The sequence below is a fragment of the Macaca thibetana genome, chromosome 8 (genome assembly GCF_024542745.1).
Source record: "Macaca thibetana thibetana isolate TM-01 chromosome 8, ASM2454274v1, whole genome shotgun sequence".
In the NCBI taxonomy this organism is placed as follows: Eukaryota; Metazoa; Chordata; class Mammalia; order Primates; family Cercopithecidae; genus Macaca; species Macaca thibetana.
The window spans coordinates 41,138,459-41,150,959 of record NC_065585.1 but is presented as its reverse complement, the minus strand read 5'-3'; the positions used below and the strand labels follow the sequence as shown (position 1 = coordinate 41,150,959).

At 33.7% G+C, this 12,501-nt stretch overlaps 1 protein-coding gene across 50 annotated transcripts in view; it reads left to right on the top strand.

The window, feature by feature from the left end:
• RIMS2 (regulating synaptic membrane exocytosis 2) overlaps positions 1 to 12,501 on the top strand; it is a 752,308-nt gene that overhangs the window by 495,528 nt on the left and 244,279 nt on the right. The window lies entirely within an intron of this gene.

The following is a 12,501-nucleotide window of genomic DNA, read 5'->3' as shown; positions in this document are numbered from 1 at the left end:
TTGTGCCTGTGTATTGATATGATATAGGTCACTTTTATTTCTGTTTTTATGTATATACATATATGGTTGTTAATGAAATACAGAAATATCACCCATATAAAATAACATGAAATAAAACATATTAACTAATTGTAGTAGGACATCAAAAATACAGTGTCCCTTTTGTAAATTAGGATCATCTCTTTGGTGATTCTAAAAATTTAGTTCGCCAGGAATTACGGTTAACTCTCTATTATCCATAAAGATAGAGTAACAGTATTCTCTTTAAGTTAACTCCAATTGACTACTCACCTTCCTCAGCAGAGTCCATAATTAGGTATTTAGATGGCATAGGTCTTGAAAACTCACTTTTCCACCTCACTACTCCAGAGTAGAGGAATCTGTCCTTGAAGTGCTTAGGTTGAACTGATTTGTTTGTGGTTACCTTGTCGGAGGTGGCTGTAATCTACTCCTTTGTCATAGTAGGTAATCCATATCTGCAGAGAATACTGAGTCTGTGAGAAAACACTTGTTCATTTCTACCCTACCACCATTTCTCTTTCCAAAGTGGGAATTTGCAGTGAATCATAGATAGTACAGCTACAATGCCTTAAGGAAATATAATTTACATTGGAGGGAAATCTCAGTTTCCTGGCATGTAACAGCAAGAGGGATTAACTAGAAAGAGAGGTTAATTAGAAAGAAAAGGGAGAGAAGATCTCTAAAATTTGAAAAGTTCTCAAGGCTGTATGAAGATTTAGAGATTTGAGCCAGTGACAACATTTGAGATCATTTAGGTAAAGAAATAATGTGGTGGAAAGCTTAGCTAGTATAAATTAGGAATTATGTGCCATGGTTGGTCACCTTGACTATTGTTTCTAAGTGATTCAGAGTTATGTGTGACTTCCTTCATCCCTAGGAAATTAACCAAGAGTCGATAATAAAAGAGTTTATAAAAATTATTAAAAACTAATGAGTAAATTTATAAGTATTTTATTTATATGGGTAAAGGTGAAAGGAAACATAAGAGATAATAGCAACTGCAATTTACTAATAACTTTTGTAATATCTTTCAGCAAATATAATTGAAATTTAGTGCCTTCCAGTTTATTATATGATAATGGTTATTGCTATATTTAATTTTCTTTGCAATTTTTTACTTTTTTATTATTCTGCTTCAATCCTAATTATCTTTTGTTGTTTTTTGTTTTTACTGTTGCTATATATTACATTCCCATTATTTTTTACTTTCAGTAATTATACATTTACTTTACAAAAATATGGAAAAGTAGTTATGTAACTGTATTTTGATAATTGGCTAAAGCCTTTTTAAAGGTGGGTGATACACATGAATGAGACATTACTGATTATAGACTTACTGTATATACTCTGGTGTCTCTTCATTTCATTCTAAGTTAAAATCATATCACATCACTTTTTCAATAGTTTTTTTTTTCCTAGTTATCAACAAATAAGTTGTTTGCTTTATGTTACTTAGTTTCTCCATTCACCAATGTAGCTAGAATTAGTTCTTGGTCATCTCAATTTTGCACTTTTCCCCAGATTCTCAACTTCAGCCTAATTGGCCCGTTTTGAAGAAGACATTTATGAATTGTCTTTTGGTGCCACAGTTTGGTTTGTGCTGAGGAAACAGAGATCATTAATGTTTATATTGAAATGTAACATGGAAAAATCTGTTTCCACAAGCAAGTTATCAAATATCTAATGTAGGATTTACTATGTATATTTACATGTATATGTAATATTTATTTTATATGTATTAAGGTATTTGCCTTGCCCTGGGACAACAGAAATTCTTGAGGGTCTAAGTCTAGTGACCTAGACAATATGGGTAGAACTCGTAAGAATGAAGTTCCTTAGTTTTTTTTAAAAATATTTTGTACCCATTAACCAACCGCTCTTCCTCTCCTTCTCTCTACTATCCTTCCCAGTCTTTGGTAACTACCATTCTATTCACTGCCTCCCTGAGATCAATTTTTTAGCTCCCACATATGAGTGAAAACATGCAATATTTGTCTTTCTGTGCCTAGCTTATTTCATTCAATATAATGTCCTCCGTTTTCATTCATCTTGCTAATCATCCATTTCATACATGATTTTATTCTTTCTTTTTTAGCTGATACTACATTGTGTGTATATATATCACATTTTCTTTATGCATTCATTTGTTGATGGACACTTAGGTTGATTCCATATCTTGGCTATTTTAAATAGTGCTGTAGTGAACATGGGAGTGCAGGTATCTCTTCAATATACTGATTTCCTTTCTCATGGATATATACCCAGCAAAGGGATTGCTAGATCATATGGTAGTTCCATGTTTAGATTTTTAAGAACCTCCATACTGTTTTCTATACTGGTTGTATTAATTTATATTTCCACCAGCAGTGTACGAGCATTCCTCTCCAGCACTTGTTATTTTCAGATTTTTTTTATAATAGGCATTTTAACCTGGGTGAAATGATGTCTCATTGTGGTTTTGATTTGCATTTCTCTGATAATTAGTGATGTTGAGCATTTTTTTATATACCTGTTGGCCATTGTATATCTTCTTTTGAGAAATGTCTATTCATCCATTTAAAAAAATCAGATTATTATTGTTATTTTGTGCTATTGAGTTCCTTATATATTCTGGTTATTAATCCCTTGTTGGGTGAATAGCTTGCAAATATTTTCTTCCATTCTGTAGATGTCACTTCACTTTGTTTATTGTTTTCTAAGCTGTACAGAAGAAGCTTTTTACCGTGATAGAATCTCATTTGTCAATTTTTGCTTTGGTTGCCTGTATTTTTGAGGTCTTACTCAAGAAATCTTTGCTAGATAGAAGGAGTAAAATCTAGTGTTCAACAGCACAGTCAGGCAACTATAATTAACAATAACTTGCTGTATATTTTAAAATATCTGGAAGAGAAGATTTGAAACGTTCCCAACACAATAAAATGTAAATGTTTGAAGTGATATATATCCCAATTACCCAGATTTGATCATTACATATTGTATGTTTGTATCAAAATGTAACAGTACCCCATAAATATGTATAACTATTATGTATCCATAATTTTTTTAAATATTAGCTTTCTCCTAATTTTACTACATACAAATGAATGTGTATTAGTTACAACACAATGTAATAACATGACATCCTTGAATCTACTACCCAAACCAAGAACCAGAACATCTAATTATGTATCTCACATTTCCCTGCACTCTCCTTGCCTATTATATCCCTGTGCCTCTTTCACAGAAGTAATAAATGCTATGTTGAGTTTGCAGTGTAACTTCCTCTTTTTTTACTTTTTTTAAAGGGACTTTGATCATTTCTTATTTACTCTACTAACTTTCTAAGTTTCTCATCCTTCTGACCTCCATCCCAATCCACTTTGAGATTCTTGGACTGATCTTTTTTGGACATGTGTTGAACATGTGAATGCTGACCTAGTAATCTATCCATTCTCCTGTATTTATTTCTGTAATGTTTTGTGCGTGTTATTTTTATATCTTGTACCTTTGTGTGTAATGCAAGTAAATACAACCACCCACTACCCTTCCTTGTTGCTGTTGTTTGTTGACCTCTTAGTAATATCATTTTATTCACGGATTATTTTAGAACCTGGCTTTAGTCTTCCTCAACATCAAATTCCTGCCATCAAGCGAGAGTAATGTCAGCATTTACCTCAATAATGTATTTAGCACCCACTCACTTCCTTAACTTTCTCTAATGTAGTGAGCTTTATCTCCAATTCTACTTTGGTCAGTCACTCTCATGACCATACTTCACATTTTATTATCAGTAGAAATTGTTCTAGCTCTGAAATCTTAATTTGAATACTACGCTCTTGGACTCCATGATTGCACACTTTTTTTCTTATTGTTTCATTAAGTTATTTCTACTTCACTTGTTCTTCTGTCTCAGTAGAGAATACTACTCTCTTGACCCCTTTATTTTCTTGCTGTTAGCCTCCATCTTTCTTTATCTACTTACGTATCCAGAAGTTGAATCCATTCTCAGAAATATCCTCAATGCTGTTGCTACATTGTTCTTTTACGTATTGAACAAGGTTCAAACCTGGATTACTTTCTTTCTCTTGTAGAATGGTTTTTGGACTAGATTATCCATATTCTTACTTACTTGAGTCAAAATAATTGACCACTTAAAAGTGGACAATAAAAAGTAACTTTTTCATTGAGAGCTGTGGTAAAAAAAAGTAGCATCAGTATGTATCTAAGTATTCAGTTCTCTAGCCTCGGTTTCAAGGTAGCATATACTTGCAACTGGAAATTGTTTCCTAGGAATAAAATATGTGTTAATAGCTTCAATTGGGCCATAGTTTGGCTATATGATATCTGGAACTTTCTAAATGAATGGGATGAATGCAGTAAATTCAACATGACATCTCCAGTTATGCCCACTCCATTAGAAGAAGCTGGACTTTCACTGGTCTACCGTAGTGTATAACATGAAAAATTATGAGGACTACCTCTTTTGGAACAGAAGAATAGAGACTTAAATAATGTTTGCTAAGCTTTTTTTATATTACTTCAAGAGACAATATTAATTAACAATAGAAATCAAAGCAAGTCTTCTGGCCAGGTTATGCTAACTAGTATGAAATAATATTTGGTTCATTGTGCCTTTTAAAATGCACTCATTTAAACAAACATGTTTAGGATGGATATCATGTTACCCTTTATTAATATCTCTATTAAAATATACCCTTTATTTTAATAAATATAACCTTTTTTAACATTTACCTTTGTATCCTACTTATTTTTCTAGTATTCATCCCTGCTTAGAGCTATACACAACATATTAAGGAACTACTAACATCTATTGTGGGCAGCTAGATTTTTATGTAAAGTGTCATGGAAGAGACAACAACTCCAGCTGTATCTTAAAGAATAAATAGGAATTATTTAGATTCATGTGGAGATGAGGGAGGATGTTTGTGACATTTTAAAGAAATGTATGAACAGGGTCACAGAGGTAATAAATATCGTATTTTAGAATTGTTGTAACATTATTCGCAAGGCAGGAAATAGGAAGAAATGAATCTGGAATGATAGAGAGGGTTCCACTTATGAAGAATCTCTTGTTTATTATTATTATTATTATTGAGATGGAGTCTCACTCTGTCGCCAGGCTGGAGTGCCAATGGCAGATCTTGGCTCACTGCAACCTCCACCTCCCAGGTTCAAGCGATTCTCCTGCTTCAGCCTCCTGAGTAGCTGGGATTACAGGCATGTGCCACTGCATCTGGCTAATTTTTGTATTTTTAGTAGAGAGGGGTTTTCCCCATGTTGACCAGGCTAGTCTCGAACTCCTGACCTCAGGTGATCTGCCCACTTCGGCCTCCCAAAGCGCTGGGATTACAGATGTGAGCCACCATGCCCAGCCTGAAGAATCTTATATACTCTTTATAAATGTTAAGGAACTTAGATCAAAGACTGTAGGTTCTAGAGGTACCTTGAAGGGATTTAATTAGGAATAGTGATAACAAGCTTGTTCACCTTAGAGTACCTACCTACACACTATGTGAATGATTGATTTGAAGAGAAAAAATGAAAAGAGAGACATGTAGTGGATGGAAGAACAGAGAGAAAATAGTGGTTTTAATAAACCGAAATCAGCAATACTTGATAAATAATGGAATTTGGATTTTGAGAGAGTACAGAGTCATGAAAAATTCCCAGTCTTACACCTTGGATAACTAGATTCATAAGGTACCTTAACAGGGTCCAGGTGGGTTTTTAGGGGGGGAATCAGTTTAGCTGTGAGACAAGTTCAGTTTTGGAATTACTGAGAAAGCTAAGAGGAAATGTCTAGCAAGGAATAAAGTAAACAATTTTAAAACTTGAAGTTGCCTAAGCTACATAGAGTAATTTCAGAGTAAATTCACTACTAATGGTAAGCAGTCATAAAAAGTAAGCGAAGTCAGTCTGAGAAACAACCCATGAAATGAGGGCTTAGAAATTTTTCCCTGCCTGAGGAACATTATCATTAAGTGGCAGAGGGAGGAAGAGGAACTTCTGAGCTACATAAAGAAGAATGAGAAAAGTGGAATGACAAGAGCTAAAGGAATAGTTTCAAGAAGAAAGTAATAACATTACAGTAAAAATAATGAATGAAAAATGCGTGTTGGATATGTCAAGTGAGGTGTCATGGATGACTTTAGCTAGGGTAATTTTAGAAGGAAGGTGGTGGGGGGGAAAGCAGGTTGCAGTAGCCTAAGTATGACCAGGAGATAAGAAAATGAACTTATCAAGAAAGTGTGAAGGAGAAGAATTAGATAGCATATGTGATATCAAAAGATGTTTATTTCCCTTTGATTAGGAAATATGTCCATGTGTTCACACACTGGAGCAAAGGATGTTTTAGAGAAAGATAAGTCAAAAATACAGAAAAAGAGAATGATTGGAAGAAGAGTCTTAGGAGAGGTAGGAAGTAATCAGACTAAACACACGGGTGGATTTTGTGAGCAGAAAGAAACTGTTATTTACCACTGAGGCAGGAAGAAAATAGGTGGGAGAAGTGAAGCTAAGTAAAAGGATGCTAATAGAGAGAAATCAAGTTAGTTATTAAACCATTGTGAGTGTTTTAATGACTGTGTGAGTAGGAAGATTGGTTAGAAGGGAAGCTGAGTGTTTTATGGGAGTGGTTGAGATGATCAGTCATAGAGTCCAGGGTGGATAAGGAAAGAAGAAAGTCAAAGATAGTGATATACACTAGCAGGAATTTGTGGGACTGATGCCAGAATAAAGTAAGGATTATTGAAGTCTTGAAAATCTGGAGATTGGGCTTCATGATTGTTCAATGATTTTCTGCCTTTGCATTGAAATCTTCTAGCACTACCTTAGTCAGTCCCTAAAATTAGCAATGACTAAGGGATAGTGATTGGAAGTTGGATAGATAATAGCAACCTGTATTAATAATGAACGTTACTGCCAAGTGGAATGCTTAAGAGAAGTAAGGACTATGTCCATTATGGTTCAGAGGGTAATAGTCAGAAGTGTCTCTAGGGAGCCAACTTCCCCTCCTGGATTCCTGGACTATGAAATGTGAAAGAATAAGTAGCTTCTGCAGATGAAGGCTACAATGGAAGCAGAGGCTACACAGTTGAACTAAATGTTATTTGAGGCAGGAATATGCAAAAACCATCCTGCAGGAAGGTTGATGTTTAAGGAAGTTTATTAATAATGGAATAAGGGTTCTCGAAAATACAAAAGAGAATTAGAAGAGATTAAGAATGATACAGAAGAGAGAATAGGAAATGAAGAATTTAGGGAGAAGAAGATACCAGGGGGCAGTGGGGATTGCCTTTTACTTGATAGCCAAGAATCACAGAGATAAGATAATTGAATAGAACTGATTAAATTAAAATATTCTAAGTTAATTGTCAGTTGTTGTAATACCAGAACTGGCTGAGGGTCCCTGGAAAGGTTTGACCTGTGTCCAGATTAATGATGAGGGCTGCTATGAAGTTTGAAGAGAGGCAATGATGGTCTTATCTCAAGATAGGTATCATAACTAGAACCCTGGTTAAAGAAAGGATTCTGACAAAGCTAGTGGAGTCATGGTTCTACACATAGACTGTTTTCTTAAAGATTCCCTACATGGAAGGTAGTGCTGAGTGCTCTTAGTCAATGTGATGTAAGCCAATAACACACTTTCCAAACTGCTATCATTTTTAATATTAGTTTCTCTACATTACCAGTCATCTTCTGTCCTCTTACAACTGTTTTGTTCTCCATCAAAACTAACTTCTTACATTTCTGACTCTAGCCTGTCTTAGTTTCTGTGGAATTTTCCTGCATTTATTATTTCTTGTTTCTGTTGTATTTCAATCTTTCTTCCTTTACTGATTTTATTTCTCCTCAAATTACTGTTGAAGTTGTCTTAATAATACCTTCCGGCCGGGCGCGGTAGCTCACGCCTGTAATCCCAGCCCTTTGGGAGGCCAAGGTGGGTGGATCACCTGAGGTCGGGAGTTTGAGACTAGCCTGACCAACATGGAGAAACCCCATCTCTACTAAAAATACAAAATTAGCTGGGCATGATGGTGCATGCCTGTAATCACACCTGCTCAGGAGGCTGAGGCAGGAGAATCACTTGAACCCGGGAGGTGGAGGTTGCAGTGAGTTGAGATGGCGCCATTGTACTCCAGCCTGGGCAACAAGAGCAAAACTCCTCAAAAATAAAAATATAAATAAACTATAATAATAATAATACCTTCTTTCTTCAAGCTAACTTGAGAGTGGTCTATTTCTCTCTCTCTCTCTTTTTACTTAAGTCAGTTATCTCGAGTATGTGTTTTTACATATGCTTCCTTCACTCCTTCATCAGCTCCTAAGCCTTAACCTTCTACAGTTTGACCTCTGCCTTCAGTGCTTTACTGATATTATAGATATAAATATATATATTTGGGTTTGGGTTTTTGTATGCACCTTTTTTGAACTATTTAATTTCTGTTAATAGATCATCATTTCATTTCTGAGGCTGAAAATTTCAAAGGTTTTTTTAATATTTAATTTATATGGTGATTTGTCTAACATTTTTGAGAGAAAAAAAATCCCTACTAGCAAAGAAAACGCAGTTCAGTGAAATTAGCAGGCTTAGAATAAAGACAGCCCAGTTCAAGTTCCAGCCCAGAAAACATCAAATTCTGTGAATTCCTCCAAGCTTCTATAAGCCTTAGTTTGCTCATTTCTAAAGTGAGAGAGTTTGGATTATATAACTTCTGAGATTCCTTCTATCGCTAATATTGTTTGCATGCTTCTGAATATTATGTATGTTCTCTATATTTTATATTATATGTTTTGTATATTGTGATTTGTAATGTTTGTCATTCATACCTTCTTCTCTGTTTCCACCCTTATTACTACAAGTCAGAGCCTTTTCCTAATCTAGCTCATTCTCTGCAGTACCGTTGAATTATTCTTCTTAATTTATTACTTGGAAATTACCTTTGTTCAGAAGTTTTTCTTATTACTCTCATTGAAAATTAAACTGTTTAAACCTCTTAACTAGGCATTAAAAATGGTCATAAATTGATTCTGATCTAATTTTTTAGCTAACATTTTACCATATTCTACTTTGTTATTCCTAGCCTTTCCATTTGACTATTTTATCTTCCATCATCTATGTGTCTGCTAAAATTTCCCCATCTGTTCATGCATGCTGTTCATCTTTTTTACTACAGTCTTTATCAAACAGACTTATTTCAGATTCCCCATTTGATAGTTTCAACACCTATACCATCTCTTAGTCTGCCTCTGTTGGTGGCTTTGTCCTTGACAGGTGGGCCTTATTTGTCATGCTTTTTTGTGTTTCAAATAAATTTGTGTTGAATGTTGAGATCATATCATCAGTAATGATTGAGGCCGATAGTATTTATGCTTGAAAATGAGCACAACTTTTGTTCTGTTAGTTGGGGGGTTGGGGAGCATTAAGCAATCTTCAGACTGCTACATCTGAGTATGAGATTTGAACTGGTACTATGAAGTGACCGCTGCTGGCAGCAGGCAACAGTGCATTTGAGAGATTTGCATTATACCCATTTCTCTATCCACATAAAAACAGCAAAACAAAAGGAATGCTGGTGAATTGTTCAAAATTGATCAGTGAAACTATTGAATCTGTATTCTAGCTTGAGAGCCACACCTCATCAGTATACTGATATAATACAATAGCAATTCATAACTATATTGTTTAGAGATATACCTTTAAAATGTTTGCTATTTTATGGAATCTGAGAATCTGGGAAGTCATAATCAAGATCAATAACTTGGTGGAATAACTTTAATTTTTACGTTTGACAAATCATTATTAAATTTGAACATTCATTGAATATGGGAACTACCTATTTCATAAAAATAAGGATTTTACAGGTAAGATGTAATATTGTCTCTCAGTATTCTTAAAATTTATATTTTAAAGATGTATTAATTTGTTCTGCATTAATTATGCTGGGTAAATAATCCTGCTTTGTGGTTTTGTTTCTGTTACTTTTTAAATAAAAATTAAGTAACAATGAAAATTATAAATATTTAATATACTTAAAATATCTTCAAAATATTTACATCTTATATGTTTGTGTGTGTGTGTGTGTGTGTTTAATAATACAGTATATGTTATTGTTCAGTATTGTATTTGTCCCTAATTTTCTTGAGGAAAATGGGACATTTGGTCATTTCTTTGTGCAATTTTCAATAATGAATATATTTTTTAAATACCTTTGTAGATGTGAGAATACTTCTCTTTTTGATAATAAAATAATAGGCTTGTGGGTAATAGTAATTTTTTTCCTACATGAATGATGTCTTGCTTTGTCACATCAATATATATATTATACCATTTTCACATTTTAGATTGTTATTAACTTGGCTGACTAAATATTGTCATTTTTGAATAAGCTTCTTTACTTTTAACTAATATAAAGTCTTTACATCTAACTCAACAGAAAGATTCTGTAGAATAATGCTGTTATGCCCAATGATAAATTAATCTCCAAAATAATATAATATTCCTATTTGTGCACAATACCTATTTGCTTATTTACCATGATTTCTATGACAAATATTTTGTATCTTGCAATCCTCTTAACATTAGAAACGATGCTAAAATAATGAGCTAGAGTTTTTAAAAAGTTAGTCTTGCACATTAGTGATGACCATGAAAATTGTAATTTTAAAGTTGTCATAATTACTTTAAATTATTTGTTATATACAAATATGTATATATGCTATATTAATTATTCTAAAATGTTTCATTTTTAATGTTTTCTAGTATATTTTATCATGTATTTATACTTCAGTTATGCAGTTAACGCCCAGAAAATCTGTAGATATTCAAGATATTTTAACAAAAATAAAATGTTTCTGCTGGGTTTTTTTTTTTTTTTTTTTTTTTTTTTTGAGACAGGGTCTCACTCTGTCACCCAGACTGGAGTGCAATGGTATGATCACAGCTCACTGCAGCCTCGACCTCCTGAGTTCAAGCATTCCTCCCACTTTAGCCTCCTGAACAACTAGGACGATAAGTGTTTGCCACCACACCCGCTAGTTTTTTTTTGTATTTTTTGTAGATCTAGGGTTTCACCATGTTGCCCAGTCTGGTCTCAAATGCCTAAGCTCAAGCCATCTGTCTGCCTCAGCATCTGAAAGTGCTGGGATACAGACATGAGCCACTGTGTCTGGCACTTCTGCTATTCATCAGCTTATTCTATACAGTATGGATATAGAGAAGTCATTTCTTGCCCCAAACCTGGGACTATACTTGTCCTTCAGAGATATATCCAATTTTTTTAAATTTAAGATGTCAGCTTTATAAAGGAAAATAATAATTCCTAAGTAGCTTTACTTTTTACAAGTTTACTTTTCAAGAAAACCTATTACATTTACTTATGACATCTTTCCAATATAAACATGAAATAAGTCTGATTTAATACAGACTAGGTTCTGAGTTACATATTGGGAAAATTTTCATTGATTTCTGAGTTTTAGTATTCTTAGTATTTATCATACCTGTAGAGATACTCTACATTGAGCTTACTTTGATCTGGAGTTGTATCATTGTGAAAGATATGGATGGATGGATGGATGGATGGATGGATGGATGGATGGATGGATGGATGGATGGCAATAACATTGGATTATAGACAAGAGTGCCCACTGACCTCTTCTTCCCTAATAGAGGGAAATCCCTTGCAAGACAGTCCCTTGCATACAATCCCTTGCATACAAATCCCTTGTCCTTTCATTGAATTAGGAAACCTAAAGTACATCGCAAAACTGATAAAATAGGTAGGAAGTTGCATCAAATACTTGGAAATTTTTTAAAATATTTTATGAGCAACTATGTTGACCTGAAAAAATGATTCAAAACTGACAACTTCGCTGAATGATTATAAAATTATTTTTCCCTTAGAATGACTGAAAATAAATACTAAATCACATTATTTCAGTTTTAGTTTTTCTTATGCATAAAGATTGCTATTTAAGACAAAAGTCTTCTAAATTGTTTTCTTTATTGTGGCCTATTGTCAGTTCATCCTCATCTCAAAATCTGCATATGCTAATAATGTGCTTTTAAGACTGGGTTGTTAACAGTAGTATGTATTGTTATCACATTGTTAGTCAACATAAATTAGTGGAGGAGCTGATACACAGTATCCTTTGTGAATGCATGCAGTTTAGAATAACAGCCATTAGATAATGATGGACAGTAGCCTAGATCAATTCAAGTGCAAAAAAAATTAACTATAAATAGAGATTAGAAAATGTAAACTATTCAAAAAGATGTAACAGTGATAGATATTAAATCACTTTTTAAAAGACAATGGAATTATTTACATAAGAAAGATTTAAATTTACAGGTGAGGGGGCCCTAGCTTTTTCAGTGGCTTATCCTTTGGTAATCTGATAAAACCATGGCCACTGTTTTTGGAATAATATTTTATATGCATAACATAAACTAAGGTAAATAAAATGGTTACAGAAGAAACG